We start from the raw sequence: 19,854 nt of genomic DNA, 5'->3' as shown, positions 1-19,854 counted from the left end.
TATATTATTTAATACTGATAGGCAAGGGTTTTGTTGTTGTTTCTTTTTTCCCCAAATAGCCAAGCTATTCACATCGTTGTGAGAACAAAGACCTAGCTTTTGACTTAATATTTTAGAGGTAAATAAAATTGAGTTTTTAAATAGAAATTTTAACTTGAAAATTTAAGACAATGCCCAAATAGTTTTATCCATTAAAAATGAAATACTTAACCTATGAGGGTATTTTATTGGCTATAAAACTATAAAGAGTAGGATTAAATAAATCTCATTTTTAAGATTTTTTTACACATTTGTATATTTACAAATACAAATTTACAAATACATTTGTATTTACACATCTGCATATTTTCCACTGCTGATTAGGACAGTTATTTTTTATTAGCTTTATTGAAGTAGAAACTGAAGTAGAAATGTAGTAAACTATTGAATTATACAATTGCAATTATACAACTCCAGTCCAGTTTTAGGACATTTTTCTATCACCTTAAAAAGATCCTTCTATACTGTTCGCAGGCAGTTGTTGCTCCCAATTCTAAGCAACAGGCAACCACTGATCTGCTTTCCATTATCTATAGATGGGCCTTTCTGAACTTTTCATAATGAGTCCAGGGGCACCTGGGTGGCTCAGTCGGTTAAACATCTGTCTTTGGTTCAGGTCATGATCTCAGGATCCTGGGATAGAGTCCTGTGTTGGGCCTCCTGCTCAGCAGAGAATCTGCTTCTCACTCTTTTTGCTGCTCCCCCTGCTTGAGCTCGTTCTCTCTCCTTCTCTCTCTCTGTCAAATAATTAAAATCTTAAAAAAGGAGTCAGTTTGCTTTGGGGGTATGTTTGCCTTTTTTTCTAGTTTCTTTAAGGTGGGAATTTAGGGTACTGATTTAAGATTCTTTTCTAATACTGGTGAACGAAGGTATAAATTTCCTTCTTAACCTTGATGTAGCAGCATCCAATAAATTTTGGTATGTTATGCCTTTGTTTTTATTCAGTTTAAAATATGTTCTGGGGCACCAGGGTGGCTCAGTTGATTAAGCGTCCGCCTTCAGCTCAGGTCATCTTCTAGGGTCCTGGGATTGACCCCTGCATTGGGCTCTCTGTTTAGCAGAGAGCCTGCTTCTCCCTCACACTCTGCCTACTGCTCTGCCTACTTATGTTCTCTCTCTGTCAAATAAATAAATAAAATCTTTAAAATATATGTATATTCTAATTTTCCTCATATTTTCCTCTTTGACATTCAGAATTCTTTAGTTATACTTGCAAGTATTTGGGGATTTCTCAGATTTCCTTCAGTTGTGATTGTAGACCATACTGTATAATTGTTGTTCTTCTAAATTTAAATTTATCAAGATTAATTTATGGCCTAGAATATTGTCTATCCTGGAATATGTTCCATGTGAGCTTGAAAAGAATGTCTGTTGTTATTAGCAGGTGGGGTAATCTATAATAAACAGTTATTTGATGTTGACTGTATTTGAATCTTAATGAGCTTGATTTTTCTGTCTAGTATCAGAGGAAGCTGAAAATAGATGTAGTTGCTTCCGACCAGCTGTATTTCATGCTGCTCTCAGGCTGTGGAATCCCCAGGGATAAGAGAGCAAATGGGCTTTGCCCTCCAAGGGGGCTCTGTTTGTTATTGAGTGGACAGGTCTGTGACTATGAAGCATTTGGTCATCTGACTGCCAGATCTTGGAGAGATGAGGTGATGTCTGCTGTGCTTGCCAGGGCTATCAGGCATAGAGCACATGGGATTCTCTGTAGTCCTTCAGGTCTTCAAGAATTCTTACAGTCCATGCTATTCCAAATACTGCAGGCTTCTTCCTATTTGGAAGTAGAGGATTATTTGGATAATTACTTAAAAAATTATTCCTGTAACAGTTGAGCCTTATGTGTTCCAGATATGCCTTAGACAATGGCAATAAACAAGTGTAAAAATGGACAAAAACACAAATTCTATAGAGTTTGTTTTCTAGTGAGAATCCACAGATGACAAAGAAATGAATGGAAGATCATATGATGATAGAAGAGGTGGTAATTTCTATGGAGTACAATAAGGCATGGAGTGATAAGGATCCATCTTAAAGGTAACATGTGAGTACCTGAACTGGGAAGAGAGAATGGCTTCCCATGTTGTAGAACAACAAATTCAGAGGCTCTGCAGCTGTGTACTTGGTATGTACTAGAAAAAAACAAGAAGGCCAGTGAACTAGAGCAGAGTAAACAAAGGGTCTAATAGTAAGGCATGAGGTCTAGAAAGTATGGGTCTTTGGGGGCCAGATAGGTGTCTTGAACTAACTATAATTTAAAAGGATTACTTGGGTCATTGCGCTGAGTATATACTATAGAGATCACGGCCAGAGTAGTGATTTAGAAAACCATTCGAAGAATCCAGTGCAAATATAATAATGCACTCAAATAGATGGTAACAGTGAAAGCTGTGGGAAGTGCTTAGTTTCAGGGTATATTGTGAAGGTAGAGGCAATGGTGGTTTTGATTGGCTATGATGTATGAGACAATGAAGGAAGAAAATAATGGGATCAGATGGGCTTGGTTTCCCCTCAAAAGCCACTTGTATCCCTATAGTACAATATTAAAACTAAGAAATGGATACTGGTACATCCAAAAGTTAAGGTTTCATCAGCTACACATGTACTGTGTGTGTGTGTGTGTGCCTGCGCACGCATGCGTTACAGAGTTTCATCAGATGTGTAGCCACTAGAACAATCAAGATCCAGAACTTTGCATAATCATGTGGTTCCCTTGTGCTACTACTTTAAAGCTATATAACTTTCATCCCTGACCCATTGCATCCACTGTTGTCTACTTCTATAATTTTGTTATTTCGAGAATATTACGTAAATAGAATCATGCAGTATTTAACCTTTGGGATCGACTTTTTACACTCAGCATAATTCTCTTGAGAATCATACAAGTTGTTTTGCCTAATGGTACTGAATACCTTTTTATTGCTGAATGGTGTTCCATGGCCTTTTATACCCATTGAGGAATATTTAGGCTTTTCCTGTTTGGGGTTCTTATGACAAAATCACTATGAAAATTGTGTAGGGCTTTTTATTGTTTGTTTGTTTGTTTGTGTGAAATATGCTTATTTTAGAAACAATGAGAGCAAGCAGGGAGGAGAGGGAAATAGTCTTAGGCAGAATCTGTACAGAGCATGAGCCCATCACAGGGCTTCATTTCATGATCCTGATACCATGACCGGAGCTGAAATCAGGAGTCAGATCCTTAATCAGCTGAGCCACTCAGTTACCCCAACTGTGTACAGGTTTTTAGGTGAACCTAGCTTTTCATTTCTCTGAGACAAATGCCCAAGAGTGCAATTGCTGGTTTTTGTGTTAAGTGCATGTTGAGTGTATGTAGTCGTATATATATGGTTTCATTTTTAAATTTATATTTTAATTAGTTAACATAGAGTGTAGGATTAGTTTCAGGAATAGAATTTGGTGATTCATCACTTAGAGATAAAACCCAATACTCATCACAACAAGTGCCGTCATTAATGCCCATCACCCATGTGGAGTTTGATGAGATACTGCCAGATCATATTGAGAGTGGCTATGTAATTTTACATTCCCACCGGCAACCTATGAGTGACCCAGGTTCTCTACACCCTGGCCTGCATTTTGTGTTGTCACTGATTTTAGCCACTCTGATGAATGTATTAGGAGACATTTCTTTTTTTCTTTTTTTTAATATATTTTTATATTTTTTATAAATGTATAATATATTATTAGCCCCAGGGACACAGGTCTGTGAATCGCCAGGTTTACACACTTCACAGCATTCACCATAGCACATACCCTCCCCAATGTCCAAAACCCCACCTCCCTTTCCTTCTCCCCTCCCCCTAGCCACCCTCAGTTTGTTTTGTGAGTTTAAGAGTCTCTTATGGTTTGTCTCCCTCTTGATCCCATCTTGTTTCATTTATTCTTTTCCTATCCCCCAAAGCCCACTTCTCATATCAGGAGGTTGCATCTCCACTTCCTCATATCAGGGAGCTCATATGATAGTTGTCTTTCTCCGATTGAATTATTTCACTAAGCATGATACCCTCTAGTTCCATCCACGTCGTTGCAAATGGCAGGATTTCATTTCTTTTGATGGCTGCATAGTATTCCATTGTGTGTATATACACAACATCATCTTTATCCATTCATCTGTTGATGGACATCTAGGTTCTTTCCATAGTTTGGCTATTGTGGAAATTGCTGCTATAAACATTTGGGTGCTCGTGCCCCTTCGGACCACTACGTTTGTATCTTTAGGGTAAATACCCAGTAGTGCAATTGCTGGGTCATAGGGTAGTTCTATTTTCAACTTTTTGAGGAACCTCCATGCTCTTTTTCAGAGTGGTTGCACCAGCTTGAATTTCTACCAACACCGTAGAAGGGTTCCCCTTTCTCCACATCCTCACCAGCATCTGTCATTTCTTGACTTGTTAATTTTAGCCATTCTGACTGGTGTAAGGTGGTACCTCATTGTGGTTTTGATTTTTATTTCCCTGATGCTGAGTGATGTGGAGCACTTTTTCATGTGTCTTTTGGCCATCTGGCTGGAGACATTTCTTTTTAAGGACAGTAATTGCAGAGTTGGGAGCCCACCTGTACCTCCAGACTCTTCTTAGGTAACATGAAGATTATTAAAACCTAGCCCATATTTTGAAGTTTTGAGTACGTATGCAAATAGATGTGATGTTGGTTTAAAAAAAGGTTATGCTTAATAGATAAGGACATATGGAGATCTTTTTGCTCTGTGACATGAAGACCAGTGAGCTAATGCTTTGCGCAGAGCCTCCACACTTGTCACCAGTGGGAGCAATAGAGAGTGAATGTTTCTATTTCCTTGCCTGAAAACTTAATACATTTGAGTAATACACATCTGGGCACTAAAACTGCTCAAACTCTATGTAGGGTGAAATGTGTGATATTTGGCAACAACCTAAGAATTACAAATTGGAGTTCATGTATTTTAAGATTTATTATTTGAGATGGGTGGGCAGGGTCAGAGGGAGAGAAAAAATCTTAAGCAGTCCCCACACCCAGTGTGGAACCGGATGTGGGGCTCCATCTCACAACCCTAAGATCATGACCTGAGCCAAAATCAAGAGTCGGATGCTTAACCAACTGAGCCACCCAAGCACCCCGAGTTAATGTGAAAATTTTTTAATCTATAGACTTTTTGTCACAGGGACAGAGAATATATAACTTCAGAGTACCTATACATTGATAGAAGCTCATTAAAAACTGGTGAGCCCACCACTAAGCTGCATGACAAAAAAAAAAAAAAAAAAACAAACTTGAAAAACATAGTAGGGAAAAAAGATTTAAGTACATAAACTGTATTAATATATAAATATCTAAATATAAATTTAAAATACAAAGTTTCAAGGTTTCCACATCTTAGGACATAAAATGTTTTTCATTTTTTGTCTGAAAATAGGTTTCTCTAAGCCGAATTTGTTCATCATAAAAAAAGGGGGGGGGGCAAAAAGCTGCAGAGAGAGCCTTTCACAATGAAGAGGGGATTTCCCTTTCTCCTAGTGATGGAGAAAGGGAAATCTGACAAGTGCCACTAGCTGGATCCTGTAGCCTCTTGGGGAACCTGAAGGAGGCTGTGCTGTGGTTGTTTTGCTCCACAAGAGGGGCTCCCTCTTGATGTTTCTTGTAATAACTTGACTGAACAGATGTAGCCACTTCAGGTCATTTGAAACATGTCAGCTCCGCAAGGAAGGTTGATCAATGAGGCATTGTGACTTGTTGCCCCCTGCTCCAGGGCCAGCCTATATTGAGCCAGTGCAACCTCTGAGACCTAAAGAAAGGAAAAACAAGACAAAACAAAGCAAAACAAAATAGGAGATGAGCAGCCAAGTGTTCTGGAAGCAGAGAGCAAACAGTTAAAAACCAGAAAGCTTTGGTGTGTGATGATTTATAATTTAAATACTATCAACTCCTGATTTATAATAGAACATTTAAAAACAGTTTTCTGAGAGTGCAGATTGTTATTCAAATATTTACTTTCTTGCAGTTCCTTCCCCTGTTCTTGATACACGGCCTTTAGTTGTGCTCAGAACACTTAACAGGAATGAGTAAAGGAACATCTCTAATTCCAGGCAGATAATCCTCATAATCACAGAGGACATTAATGTTTAATTGTGCCAAGGACTAAAAAAGTCACAAGGAGCCCCTCTTCATGAATCTACAACCACCTATACAAAAATAATGGAGAGTGACATACAGAGGATCATTGATAAGGAAACATAAAATCAAGTTAGAAGATGGGCTTAGACATTTCCATGAAATACTGGTCATGAGCATATGTTTTCAGGGAAAAGGCAAGAGTGTCTACAGAATTCTAGGTGGTGGTTATTGGGGAAAGGGAATTTTGATTTCTCTTAATGCAAATGGAAATCTTAAGGAAAAGAGAGATGTCCTGTGTAGGTAAGTGGATGTTTGACTGCCAGGAGACTTCTCAGGCGTCAGGGGCTACTTTATAAAACAGGAATCACAGGGCATTTTTCTTTGTTTAAAGGAAGCTGCCCTGTGATCTATGTGTATGTGTGTTCATCACAGCCATTTAAGAGCGGTGACTGACTTAGCAGATGCTAACTGAATGGCATTAGCTTGATCAATAGGACTTCTAGAAGGCAGAAAGGATGGCTTTCTAAGGCATGGTAAGAGAAAGAAATGTTGAGAGAGGCTAACTTTGCACAAACAGGAGGGTAAGGTGCTGAGGAAATGGAGAAATATGGAAGCACTTTTCTCTGAAGGCCACTGTGTTTGGCATGCATATTAAAATGGGCCTGGAATATTGCAGAAAGAGCCTGGAAGCATAAGATTCTCCTTTTAGGGGCGCCTGGGTGGCTCAGTGGGTTAAAGCCTCTGCCTTCGGCTCAGGTCATGATCCCAGGGTCCTGGGATCGAGCCCCGCATCGGGCTCTCTGCTCAGCGGGGAGCCTGCTCCCCCCTCTCTCTGCCTGCCTCTCTGCCTACTTGTGATCAGTCTCTGTCAAATAAATAAATAAAATCTTAAAAAAAAAAAAAAAAAAAGATTCTCCTTTTAAAAGTTCCATGAGAGAACAGCCAAAGTCGGGTAAGAAAGAAATCTGGCAGGAGACAAGGAGGTGTGTCTTCATTTTGATGAAGTTGGCAAATGCCTCTGAGTGATTAAATATGTGGTTTGATGTTATTGAAAAAGTTGGGCAAATTTTTCTAGAAGCAGCACTATAAATATTTTTCTTCATTGGTGATCTTACTGTGTGCACCTTTCAGGACTTCATAGGTTTTTTGTTTTGTTTTGTTTTTTAGAGAGTGTGCAAGTGTGGGGAGGGGCAGAGGGAGAAAGAGAATCTTGTTTGTTTGTTTATTTATTTATTTGTTTGTTTTTGAGAGAGAGAGAGAGAATCTTAAACACGTTCCACACTTAGTCTGGAGCCCAATGTGAGACTGCCTTGCACAACCCAGAGATCATGACCTGAGGCAGAAACCAAGAGTCAGCAGCTTAGCTGAGTGAGCCAACCAGGCTCCTCTAGGTTTTCTTTGTTTAAGATTTTATTTATTTGCTAGAGTGAAAAAGTGAGAGTGAACTTGTGCAAGAGACCGGTGGAGAGGGAGAAGCAGACTCCCCACTGAGCAGACAGCCTAACACAGGGCTCCATTCCAGGACCCAGGGATCATGACCTGTACTGAAGACAGACACTTAAATGACTGAGCCACCCAGGCACCCCAGGACCTCATAGTTTTATTTAGGATTTGTGAGTAAGTGCAGCAATTTGTGATATATGATTCTACTTAAAATAGAATGAAATAAAGAATATTTCAAATATGCTGACACAAACTAAAGGATAATTAGTTTTAAATCTTACCATAGTCAAAAGAAATGCATAAAATAAAATTTGAATCTAGTATCTAACAGTTCCATTTGTACGTTAAATCTAGGTTATTCAGAATGAGATTCATATTTTGATATACAATTAACTGCTCAGATTTGTCATTATTTAAAGGAAATCAGAATAAACTGGAGCAGAAATGCATGATTTTAGATACATATTTTTCTTCAGTTTATTTTCAGTTGGTATGGATTTTTAAGTATTTTGCAGTACTGTATGTATATGTATCTTTTAAAGCTAGAAACCAGTCTATTTACCTAAGCGACAATTAGCTAGATTTTAAGTGAGAATGACCTAAGATTTTAATTTTAGCATGTGTAATAAAATTAAATTTATCTCAGAGCTACTAAGAACTTAGAAATGTGACCCTGGAATGAATAAGTATGGCTATTTTTGTAAATTCTTACAAACAGAAAACTCCTCCCCCAAATGTGTCAAGCTTAATTTTCTGCTCTGTGGAGCACAGCTAGTAGGGTAGCAAAGCCCAGTGACATTTCCCACAGTGTGAGTTGCCAACCACTAGAAGCCTGTGGCAGTGTTTAAATCTACAGCAAACAAGCTAACAACTGGTTGAAGAATGGATTATGTAATTCTTCAATATTTCTTTGTGTGGTGTGTACATCACTCTCAGAATCCTGAGGCTAGAGCTTGTGACTATCTGCTGAGGTAGAATTTTAATATAGTTACGAACCAGTGTAATCTTTTGTTTTTGCACAGGCAATTTTGGTTATCTTCCCCGTCTTTTGCTAAAATCCTACTAAGAGAAATGGGTATATGAGTGTGTTCACTTAAGTGTGTGTTAGGGCTGTGATTTCAGTGGTCATTTTTTCTGTAGCATGGTCAATACTAATTTCTAAGTCTCTTGAAGAGCATTAGTTAGTAAGATAATATGGCTCTATTTGGGTTCTGATCATGCTTCAGTAGTTAGATGAAACCTACAAATTGAAACTTTGGTAATAGCAATGGGAAGAGTTAAATTCAAAGGAGTGGAGAATATTTATTGTATGATTAGAATTAAACAAAAGTCAAAATGTCCTGTACCGTATAATGGACAAAAAAATACTTGTATGTCATAAAACTTTATTAAGGTTCTAAAAGAAATATGACTATGGTCCTATTGCAGTACCTCTTTTTTTTTCCTTAATCTGTAAATGGCATTGTATGTATGTGCAGTAATACCTCATTTACTTAGAAATAGTGTTAAACAGAAAGGTGATTCCTGAGGACATTTTCTAGATAATTGGAACATATCCCAATTGCCAGATTTAATTTATATCATTTTGCTTTTTAAAATTGAATATATATGTATTTTCCAGCTTTCTCTTAACACAAGGTATTGTCATAACATTTTTCCTTTGGCTTTAAGGGTGTTACCTTTAGAATTTAGAAAAACAATATATTGATAACTGGCCATATAGGTATTATAGGCCCTGTGGGCAGTGTAGTGGCTAATGGAGATCCTAAACATCTGACCTTCTATCGGTAGAAATCAGTACTTGTATGGCTAGTACTCATGTTTCATATGTCAATTATGATTTAGTTATAATTGTCTTTCAGAACAGGATATGAAATCGTTAAAGGATGGTATGTTCATTGTTTTTTTAAATGGGACTTTCAGGGAAAATCATGGATGATGGCAGTTGAGATTTCAAACTCACTATTGCTAGTTGATTTTGTTAGAGATGGAAAATTCTAGAAATTCTATCATTATTGAAGGAAAATGTTATTGTCATTGCAATTTGATGTTGAGGAAAATGGAAATACATGGTTTTGCATTAGCACCTTTGTATAGCTAAGCTGGAAGTATATTGTTAGTTTAGAAAAATACAATGCCTCATTAAAATGTTTTCAAAACAATCAGTTTGGTACACAGAAATTAAAAATATTTTTCTAAGCTAATGCTAAGTCTGCAGTATTTACCAGTATCTAATATCTCCTGCCATTTTTGAGAAGAAATAAACACTTTGTAACAGATAGAATAGTCAGCATTTATAGTAAAAACCAGGATATTATCTTTTCTTGCTCTACAAAGTAGTAAACGGATAACTAAAGCATCCATTTTCAGCAAAGGGGTTGAAAGATAGAAAATAGTGCTTTTCCTTTCTTCTGTTATTTTATGGAAGAATGTATTCTCATAAATTAATACTTGGTTTTAATTGCCTCCTTTGGAAAGCTCTGTCTGAGAATATAGCATGTTTAATCTATGAAAATTGAGATAAAAGGATACATTCAGGACAAAGAAATTTGCTGAATTATTACCTACACAAAGTAAACCACATGAATCTTAAGTGTACAGCCTAGTGAAGATGATGGCTGCTACCCAGCCATACTTCGATACCATAGAGAGGTACAAAATATTATCTCTAGCCCAAAGAACTCTTGTGTTATACTTCCTAATTAACATCCCCAGAGGTAATCACTATAAGACATTTTCCCACTAAAAAATTGGTATTACCAGTTTTTTGAATTTTATATAGATGTAGTACTCTATGCTCAATTTTTTTTTAAAAGATTTATTTATTTATTTATTTGACAGACAGAGATCACAAGTAGGCAGAGAGACAGGCAGAGAGGAGGCAGAGAGGAGGAAGCAGGCCCCCTGCCAAGCAGAGAGCCCCACATGGGGCTCAATCCCAGGACCCTGAGATCATGACCTGAGCCGAAGGCAGAGGATTAACACACTGAGCCACCCAGGCGCCCCTCAATTTTTGTTTTTGTCGTTACTGAATATTATCTCTGTAGGATTGATGGTGTTATAGGCAGCAATATTTTAATTCCCTTTGTCTAGAGAGCAGTCAGTTTTCCAAATGGAGCATAATATATTAATCAGTTCTATTATTGATGAAAATTTGCCTTGTTGGTGGTTTTTGGCTTTCATGAGTCAAAAAGCTGTGAAGATTTTTTTAGAAGATTTTTATTTATTTATTTATTTATTTTCACTTGTTAATTTTTTTAAAATTTTTTATTTTTTTATAAATATATATTTTTATCCCCAGGGGTACAGGTCTGTGAATCACCAGGTTTACACACTTCACAGCACTCACCAAGCACATACCCTCCCCAATGTCCATAATCCCACCCCCTTCTCCCAATCCCCCTCCCCCCAGCAACCCTCAGTTTGTTTTGTGAGATTAAGAGTCACTTATGGTTTGTCTCCCTCCCAATTCCATCTTGTTTCATTGATTCTTCTTCTACCCACTTAGGCCCCCATGTTGCATCACCACTTCCTCATATCAGGGAGATCATATGATAGTTGTTTTTCTCTGCTTGACTTATTTCGCTAAGCATGATAGCTGTGAAGATTTTGATTCACATCTTTTGGTGTGCATATTCCCTAGAATGTACATAGGGGTGCAGTAGCTGATCAAAGACTCTGCATTTGTTCCCCTATACCTACACAATGTTTTAAAGAAAGTGAACTAGTTTAAACTGGACCAGTCACATGTGAATTTTGTTTCCTGTATCTGCTAACGCTAGGGTTTAATTTGAGCCATTTTTCTAGAAGCTATCTCATTTTACCTTTCATATTAGTCTATAATCATCTAGCATTATTTTTATGTTTTGGGTAAAGCATGAGGAAATGGTCAAGACCCATTTCTTTTTCCATATGCATTTTCAACTTATCAAGTTATTTATTGAAAAGATCCAGTTCGTTGTTTTTCCCATTCACTGAAATGTCATCTTTGTTATAAATTAGGTAGCTATATATGTGTGGGTGTTTTTCCTGAGTTTTTTCAGTTTTGTAACTTACTGTCCTGAAGGTTTTTTTCCTGATATTTATTGCAGAGATGCCCTTATTTTCATGTGATACTACTAAATTTCTCTTTTCCTAATGTCTTAAGAATTTCTAGGAACAGTTTTTTTTTTCATTATAAACCCGGTTTCAACTCAGTTGACTTTTGTATTCATTTTTATTCATTCTTTTTTTAATCTATTATCTTTGATAATATCTTTGACTAAAGACTAGTTTGCTAGTCTTTTTCCTAGATGCTTCTAGGATGTCTTGAAACATTCATTTCGAAGTAAGTTGAATTTTAGAACCTTACACAAAGTATTACTAAGAGTTCTTATAAACCCATCACCCAGGTTCACTAAGTGTCAATGTCTTAGATAGCAACTGTGGTACAATTATAAAATTGTGAAATTGATATTGATGCAATTCATAAGCCTTTTTCAAATTTTGCCAGTTGTGCTATAAATATCCTTTTCCTAGTTGAGGATCAAATCCAAGATTATACATTGAGTTTAGCTGTTGTATCTATTCTCCCTTGAGGTGGGGAATTTACACTTCATGTATCTTCATAACCTTGACATTTTTGAGGAGGGCTGACCATTCAATTTGGGGAATTTCTCTGAATTTATGTTTGTCTAACATTTGTTCATGATTAAATTAAGGTTCCTGATTTTTTTTTTTTTTTAAGATTTATTTAGAGAGAGACCGTGTGATTGGAGGAGGGGGAGGGGCAAAAAGAAATGGAGATAACCAGACTCCTTCCAGAGTGAGGAGCCCCATGCAGGGCTCTATCTTAGGAGTTAGAGATCAAGACCTTAGCCAAAGCCAAGTTGGTCACTTAACTGATTGAGCCACCCAGGTGACCCTTAAGTTCCTCCTTTTGGCAGGAATACCAGAAATGATGAGATAATCTCAGTGCCTCATATCAGGAGGTATATAATGTTGACATGTTTCATTCCTTGTGATACCAAGGTTGATTACCTAATTGAGGTGGAATCTGTCAGTTTTCCCCACTGACAGATATATATATATATATGATTTTTATAGTTAATAAGTATATTGTGAAGAGACAGTTTTAGACTATGCTAAGTATCCTGTGTTCTCACAGACTTTCCCCAGTAACATTAGCCTCTATCAGTGATTCTTGCTTCTGTAATAGTTACTACTCTTTCGTGAGATGATTTTTTTTTTTTACTTGCATCATTCCTTCTATATTCATTTGAAATCTACTCAATAAGTTGTCTCATCCTTATTTATTCACGTAATTACTGATTTATAGTATAGACTCAAAATTATTTATTTATTCCAGGAGATCAAATTCACTCTAGTTATTTCACTTTATTCTAGGTTTGGCCATTGGAAGCTCCTTTAGACTGGGTCCTTTATTCTTTTGACCTATCATCAAATGTTGAGCATTTGCTTTCTTTCTGTCATTACAAGATTTTGCTGGCTCTTCTTGCCCCATTCTGTTATTCTCCTCTCTGCATCATTCCTGAAATCAACCATTTCTCCAAGGATTTTTGGTTCATTTTATTGAAGTAGGGTATTGAGAAACCAAGATCTGGGTGCTGAGTGTGCTCATTGAACTTCATCATTTCTTCTAGGGCCTCTCACCTAACTGAGCTAGGACATATGTACATCTATGCAAACAAGCATATACACACATGTGTTGTTTTTATACCTATTTATGTCTATACATAAAATCCAAATATGATTTCATTGATATATCTGACTCCATACCAAAATCACAGGGTTCATTCTGGCAAATCCCTCCATTACCAGTGATTTTTAACAATGAGAAACCTCACTCTCATTATCATCAATAGATTTCATTATTTATCTGTAAATACACATAAAGTACTTCAAATTGCAATTTTATACCACTATGAAAAACAAATCTCTTACTACAATTAAGCATATGCGTAACCTTACAGTAAGCAAGCAAAACACTTGTTTAACAGTTACTTGGGTTAACTTTCTTTCCTTTCCCTTTCTGTTTGGTTATATTATCAATTTATAATGCAATATATGTGAAAGGTATCTGAATACTAATTTCATATTCTATCACTTACTAAATCTATTTATTGAGGTACTACTGTTACTGATTCTTAAGCATTTTCCAGATGTCACATCATTCGTAAGTAAAGTTTCACCGTCCTTACCAATTCTTATAACTTTAATTGATTTTGTGTAAGTTCTTTTGCTGGTACTTTTCATTACAGTAGTGAGTAATGACATCCTATACATTCTCACCTTATTTCAGGTCTGAGTATAAATGCTTCCAGGGACACCTGAGTGACTCAGTCGGTTAAGCATTGACTCTTGTTTTCACCTCAGGCTCTGTGATCAGTGGGGAGTCTGCTTGAAGTTCTCTCCTCACTTCAACATTACACTGGCTTAATAACAAATTTTCTTTTGCTTCAAATTTATAGTGTTTGAAACTATGGGGGCAATTTATAATGTTGGGACTATTTGGTCTTTGAATGCTTTTTAGATTTCAACTGTGACATTGTCTGCCTGGTTGTTTTTGGAGATTGACTTTTAATAACTTCCTCTTTAGTCTCTTTAACCTTTGGTAGTACATCCTTCCCAGAAAATTGTCCTTTTTATCTATATTTTAAAACTTAAAGCAAAGATGTTTTTTATAAGATATCTTTTATAAGACTACACTGTAGAGTAGTCCCTCCTTATTTTTCCCCTTTTTTCAATAGTTAATTCATCCCTGTCATTCCTTAATTTGCACAATTTTGCTTTTATATATGTGTGTGTGTGTGTGTGTGTGTACACACACATATATATGAAATAAAAGACTCCTTTATGGATGATATAAAGAAACTCGACAACTAAAATAACTTTAAAGTGGACAACTTATTAAAAAGTTATAAACTTTGCATTGGAAATTTAAAATAGGGAACATCCACATAGTCAACAAATTTAAAAACTTCACTAGTTATGGAGAAAATGCAAATTGAAACCACAGTGTAATGCTGTGATATGTCCGTGATATGTCCCCTAGAAAAGTGAAAAAGACTAGGCACCTGGGTGGCTCACTTGATTAAGCATCTGCCTGCAGTTGAGGTCATGAACTCAGGGTCCTGGGATTGAACCCCACATTGGGCTCCCTGCTCAGTGGATAGCCTGCTTTTCGCTCTCCCCCTACTCCTGCATGTGTTCTCTCTCAAATAAATAAAATCTTAAAAAAATAAATAAAAACAAATAAAATGAAAAAGACCGAAAATCCCATGTAGTGGTGATGACGTGATGAAATGGTGTTTTATATACTTCTGGAATGATACATTTCATACATACTTTCACACACACGCGCCAAATACTCATGCAGGGCTGGCTGAAAAACAATTGAATTGGTTCTCATCTCCAGCTTATGTTGCTAGATTTTTTTTTTTTTTTAAGAGGATTTGAAGGAGAAATTGCTTTGGCTTTTCATTCTCTCTAAAGCCAAAGGTTGGCAGAGGTGATGAGAAAGTACCAGAGGGTTGGAGTGTTGGATGAATTCTTCACATAATGATCAAAATTTATTCCCTCAGTCAACAATGAAAAATGCCTGTGATTGTGGTAGGTGACAAGAATGAGCAAAACATTAGAAAGCTCAAAGGCATGACCTTCATGGGCTGGAGTCATTGAAAGGCCCCATTGTTGGAGATGTGGGATGTTTCTGACTCAGGAGAAGCTGCAATGGAAGAAAAGAGGGACAGATAAGGGGCATCGGGGCAGCGATGGTTGGAAATCAGGCCATTCCAGGTTGTTTGGGCTTTGAAAGAAGAGCTCTTCCAGATGCACAGGCCTCAGAATTACCAAGGTTCTCCCACAGGTGTAAAACAGCCAAGGCAGATGAGTATACCGACCAGTCCCAAGCAGGACCATGCAGGTGCGCATAAGGAACAGGGAGATACCGGTAGACAGTAAGTAGTATGTCTAACTAGGGAAAGGGTGTGCAAAGATAGATGAAAGAAAAAACAAACATGATAACAAAAATATGCACACATTTTCATCATCATGGTCACAAAAGCCAGTCAAAATCAAAGCCAACCATAAAGTTAATTTTCTTCACCTGCAAAATATGAAAAAATGGAGAATGAATCACAACCAATGACAGCAATGAAATCAAACTGCTTGTTCTGTGTCATGACTGGCACAAATATTCTAAGAAGACAGCCTATCCATACACATTGAGATCTTAAACATGTTGATGTCTTGGTTCTACTTCTGAGAGTGAAGCCAGTGTCTAGGAATGTTGCCTTGGGATGCAGGTGCTGGAGTCAGGCTGTCTGGATTCAGGCTGCCGGTCTGTTATTTCCTATCCATGTGAATCAAGCAAGTTACTGAGGCTCCTTGTGCCTCAGTCTCCTCTGTCTCTTCAGTTTCCTCTCATCTGTAAGAGGATATTCATGATGGTATCTACCAGAACACTCCAGTGGCTCAGTCATTTAAGCGTCTGCCTTCAGCTCAGGTCATGATCCCAGGGTCCTGGGATCGAGGCCCCCATTGGGCTCCCTGCTCCCTCTCTTTCCAGTCCTGTGTTCTCTCTCTCTCAAATAAAATCTTAAGAAGGGGCGCCTGGGTGGCTCAGTGGGTTACGCCGCTGCCTTCGGCTCAGGTCATGATCTCAGGGTCCTGGGATCGAGCCCCGTATTGGGCTCTCTGCTCCGCAGGGAGCCGAGCCTGCTTCTCTCTCTCTCTCTCTCTCTCTCTCTGCCTACTTGTGATCTCTGTCGGTCAAATAAATAAATAAAATCTTTGAAAAAAAAATCTTAAGAAAAAAAATATATATCTAAAAGCTACCTTGTTTTGGGAGGATGTTAGGAGGCTTATTATATGTAAAGCAGTTAAAATAATATGTCTGGCAAGTGCTAAGCACCACATGAGTCCCTGTTACTATTTTAGGTCCATAACTGCTCATCAAAAATTCTAAAGTTTTCGGAAATCAGACCTTGTTAGATTTTAGAAAAGTAACAGGAGGTTATTTAGGCTATATTATATAAATGCCCTCCCCCCATAGCCAAGGTTTTCTGGGGTAGGACCCCAGAGTTAAACCCATTCATAACTTCATTGTGAATTATAAGAATATTCTTATTGAGCATTCTAAATAATAAGTGGCTTCATATCAGTTCAGTTCAGATCAGATTTTCCTACCAAATGAGAAACAAGAAAATCCTTAAAAGAATTTTTGGACGTCGTGATCCAAAGGGGCACATGCACCCGAATGTTTATAGCAGCAATGTCCACAATAGCCAAACTATGGAAAGAACCTAGATGTCCATCCACAGATGAATGGATCAAGAAGATGTGGTATATATACACAATGGAATACTATGCAGCCATCAAAAGAAATGAAGTCTTGCCATTTGCGACAACATGGATGGAACTAGAGCGTATCATGCTTAGCGAAATAAGTCAAGCAGAGAAAGACAACTATCATATGATCTCCCTGATATGAGGAAGTGGTGATGCAACATGGAGGCTTAAGTGGGTAGGAGAAGAATAAATGAAACAAGATGGGATTGGGAGGGAGACAAACCATAAGTGACTCTTAATCTCACAAAACAAACTGAGGGTTGCTGGGGGGAGGGGGTTTGGGAGAAGGGGGTGGGATTATGGACATTGGGGAGGGTATGTGCTTTGGTGAGTGCTGTGAAGTGTGTAAACCTGGTGATTCACAGACCTGTACCCCTGGGGATAAAAATATATGTTTATAAAAAATAAAAAGTAAGATTCCAAAAAAAAAAAAAAAAAGAATTTTTGGAGTTTGGTATTGTCATAAGGGATTATAGTTTTACATTCCATAATTTAAAAAAAAATGAAATTTATCTAAAATGTATAATGCATTTTTTAAAAGATTTATTTAAAAAATAATGCATTATACACTTTAGATAAATTTCACTTTTTTAAAAAATTTATTTTAGAGACTATGTGCATATATGCACGCAGGGTGGATGAGCAGAGGGAAAGAATCTCAAGCAGATTCCCTGCTGAGCACAGAGCCCAACTTGGGGCTCAATCTCACAACCCTGAGATCATGACCTGAGCCAAAATCATGACCTGCTTAACCAACTGAACCACCCAGATGTCCCTGTTTTGCTATTTAATAAAATGTTTACAAACTTAAAACTTTGAACTGCTTGTTATAATGTTAAATAAATAGAACATAGTATCGTTATATATCTAGGAAAAATCTCAGCATAGAGAAATAGTCTGGAAAAGATAACCGTATTATTAGTGATGGCAATGATGATGTGCTGGGAATATGACTAAATATTTTTCTGTTGGCAGATTTTCAGAAAAGATACTATTATAATGAAAATCTATCAAATGGTCCTTAGTACACAGCTTTAATTCTTCTGTAATTTTGACTATAGGAATTTGAACAAGTTGTCTTTCATCAGTTATCTTTCCACGGTGGTAATCGTCAGTATAAATCAATCTTTCATGTTAGAGTTAAATAGAAAAATTACTTTGAGGGGGTCCCTGGGTGGCTCGGTCAGTTAAACATCTGACTCTTGGCTTCAGCTCAGGTAATGATCTCGGGGTCATGGGATCGAGCTCTAGGCTCAGCACAAGTTTGGGTTCTCTCCCTTTTCCTCTCCATCCCTCTTCTGCCCTTATCCCTACTGGAGCACACAAGTGGACAAGGGCACACTTGCTGTCTCTCTAAAATAAATAAAATCTTGAAAAAAAATTTCTTTAAATGTTCTAATGTGTTTCATGTGCTAAATTTCATTGGCTAATTTTAGTTGCATTCAATCTACTAAAACTCAGTGTAAGTAAACTTAAGGCAAGTTTATAAAAAATAGTATTTTATATGAAACCAATAGTAAGAGTTAAATTTCATACTTTTGCTGTTTTGCTCTGGATAGCATCAAAATACTCCAAATGAGCCCTCCAATATGGGGGTTCAGCAAAGACTTTGGAAGTCAGACAGACCTAGTTTAAGTCCCAATTATACTGTTTTCTTGTTGTCTAACATGGATAGATTACTAATTCCCCAGATCTTGGTTTCCTTATTTGCAAAACAGATTTAATAGCATGTCATCTGAAGATGAAGTGAGATAATTTCTATAAAGTACCACCCACTGCTTTATATTATGTGTTCAATAAATGGGTGTTCTGTTTTCCTTTCACTGAGAACAGTGAAAAAAGGGGGGGGGGATAAAATAACTACTCTTTACTGAGCCCCTGTTAAAAGCACTTGTATTAATTTGTCCTTTTCACAGTCTTCTGCAGAGGGTGTCCATAGCTTGCCCAAGAAGCAGATGGGTGGCTGAGGTGTGACGTGAGGTCTTGGTGTTGGACCCAGAGCTCACATTCTTGATGACTAGAGTAGCCTGCCAATGAACTGTTGTTTTGAAGATAGGATGAGGCTGAGGCTGTTGTGCATGTGGTTTAACGTATGTATGTTTAATACTGAAAAAAGTAACTAAGTAACTGTGCAGCTCTGTTAACAGATTTGTGCTTGTTTTCTGTTTCCCTCTGTTTCAGTACTTTGTGAATTGGTACTCTGGAGCACTTTCAGTGACTGCTACTGATATATCTTCCTGGGACCCGCAAACGTCTGGTTTCCTCAGATATAAGCTCCTATTAATGGAGTTGGGGAACAGATTACGCTCGTCTCACTAAAATCAGGTAAGACTTTCAGAATAATTTACTCTATGGTGATGATATCTGACATGACCTGCTTAGAAGTATTTCTGCCTTGAAAGGTTATAACTAAAGAGACACATGGTGGAGGGGAAAAAATAGGCTCCCACAAAAAGGCATTGGTATATGGACTGAAATGTTTATTATTAGCTAAGCATATGCTGATGTATTTAGAGATATTTTTATTACTTGCGTAAAGTATAGGGACTTATCATTTAGTATAAGGGGAGTTTTATGACAAGCATTCTTCTTGTAAAATAGAACTGCAATATGGTTTTATGAAACCTGTAATTGCTACAATCTACATTATTTTTATTGCTGTAAGATAACTGTAAAATGGAGAACGCTATCCCCTGGAAATGGATTATGATGAAAATGTACCTATTGTGATTATCTTTATGCAGATCCTTCCCTAACTGTGAGCTTCCCTTACCTGTACTTCAAATGCATGTAAATTTGCTTCTGATATCTTTTCCTCAATGTCAAAATTTTCTGCTCCGATATATGAAATTGCCAGTCATTCCAGTTGGGATTAATTAGCAAAATAGAACTGGGATTGTAAAAAGAGAG

At 37.2% G+C, this 19,854-nt stretch overlaps 1 protein-coding gene across 1 annotated transcript in view; it reads left to right on the top strand.

Annotated features, from left to right (window-relative positions):
- Window positions 1–19,854, top strand: part of DLGAP1 (DLG associated protein 1) — an 812,994-nt gene that overhangs the window by 105,680 nt on the left and 687,460 nt on the right. Inside the window, exon 2 of the mRNA XM_082699052.1 lies at window positions 19,126–19,269. The gene's annotated coding sequence lies outside the window, so the exon portion shown is untranslated. The remainder of the gene's footprint in view (window positions 1–19,125; window positions 19,270–19,854) is intronic.

Source organism: Mustela nivalis (assembly GCF_964662115.1).
Source record: "Mustela nivalis genome assembly, chromosome: 14".
NCBI classification, from domain to species: Eukaryota; Metazoa; Chordata; class Mammalia; order Carnivora; family Mustelidae; genus Mustela; species Mustela nivalis.
This window is presented reverse-complemented; position numbering and strand designations above follow the sequence as displayed.